This window comes from Homarus americanus, unplaced genomic scaffold, assembly GCF_018991925.1.
Source record: "Homarus americanus isolate GMGI-L3 unplaced genomic scaffold, GMGI_Hamer_2.0 scaffold24601, whole genome shotgun sequence".
Classification (NCBI taxonomy): domain Eukaryota; kingdom Metazoa; phylum Arthropoda; class Malacostraca; order Decapoda; family Nephropidae; genus Homarus; species Homarus americanus.
In genome coordinates this window covers 7,501-9,031 of record NW_024757295.1, presented here as the reverse complement: position 1 = coordinate 9,031, position 1,531 = coordinate 7,501, and the positions used below count along the sequence as shown (strand labels likewise).

Here is a 1,531-nt window from a genome sequence, read left to right as displayed (position 1 = left end):
AGTTTAAGCGGCAAAGGTGCGGCCGAGTAAGGGCGGAACACGAGCGTATATGCATTAAAACTGTGTGTGTATATGACTCTGCGAGAGATGTTCTGCTGGAACACTTTTCCTATTGGCTATTTACCACTCAATCAGAAGGAACGGAGTCAGGGGTGGGAGTGCCGGCGCCATGGCCGCTGGTACCCCCGCGACAAGCCCCTCAAACCTTCCTGCCTGGTAATGTCGGTGGTGAAGAAAGTCGGTGGCAGAGCGTCTTCCGCTTCGTGGTTGGGGAACTTGTTCCCCCTAAGAATGATGAGACCACGATCGACCTCGTAGTAGGAGAGAGCTACCCGCCAAATTTAAGCATATTAATAAGCGGAGGAAAAGAAACCAACAGGGATTCCCTTAGTAAGGGCGACTGAACCGGGAAAAGCCCAGCGCATAACCTCGATGTCTTCGGGCACGAGGGGTGTTGCGTTTCAGAGGGTCCAGCACGCCGTCCCATACCGTCTAAGTCAAGCTTGAAAGCGGCCACTGCCCATGGAGGTTGACAGGCCCGTATGGCGGCGCCCGTGAGGGTACAGATGGGACGGTCGGAAAGGGCCTCTCTGTAGAGTCGGGTTGCTTGAAAGTGCAGCCCAAAGCAGATGGTAAACTCCATCTAAGGCTAAATATGACCCACAGAGACCGATAGCGGAACAAGTACCGTGAGGAGAAAGTTGAAAAAAGAACTTTGAAGAAGTTCAGAGTACGTGAAACCGTTAGAGCCAAACGAATTTGAAACTCGAAAGGTCGAACTGAAGTTCAGCTCGTCGGCTGTCAGCTGGGTAGGGGTGTTATGATGGCGACCCAAAATGTTTGGGCGGCGCCCCCTCCGCTGGCGTCGGCGGGCGTATTTCGCCGTGGTAGGTCACCGCGACCACGTTGCGCGCGGGGACGTCGAAGGCCAGTCGGACTGTTACCTCGCCGCCGACTCTCTCTCGAAAGCTCGTCTGGGGAGACCCGCGCGACGGGGAACCACCGGTGTCCTGGCTGCCCTGCGACGGTCGTCGAGCTTGCCGCCGCTTCGGCAACGGTTTACTCGGTGTGCAAGAGTCGGTGATCCACCGACCGTCTTGGCTTTTTCCCTGGACCAAAAGTCCTAACATGTGTACCCAAGTCAATGGGCTCCACCTAAGCAAGAGCGAAATAAGTGACGGGCGCCCGGGGCGCTGTAACAGGCTCTCGGTGCGTCTTGGGCCCGATCCTGACGGCTGCCTCGCGTCATACGCCCGCTGACAAGCGGGGTGGTCTCCCCGTCTCTGGACGTTGCGTGTGGTGGAGGTCGTCAGGGGCGATGGTGGGAAGTTTAATTTCCCCTCATGGGAGGCGCAGGCGGGACTTGCCAAGACGCCGCGGTGCTGTCCGTCCCCGGAAGCGGGCCGTCGGTAAACGGCGGAGGCGCACCGGGGCAGGCTCGCAGGCAGTCGGCAAGTACCATGAGCATATATGTTGGGACCCGAAAGATGGTGAACTATGCCTGGCCAGGATGAAGCCAGAGGAAACTCTG

General features: G+C 57.8%; 1 non-coding gene across 1 annotated transcript in view; it reads left to right on the top strand.

Annotated features, from left to right (window-relative positions):
• The first annotated feature begins 307 nt into the window (after positions 1–307).
• LOC121857424 overlaps positions 308–1,531 on the top strand; it is a 4,304-nt gene continuing 3,080 nt past the window's right edge. The window contains exon 1 of the ribosomal RNA XR_006087181.1: positions 308–1,531. This exon is cut by the window's right edge and continues 3,080 nt beyond it. This is a non-coding gene — a ribosomal RNA (large subunit ribosomal RNA).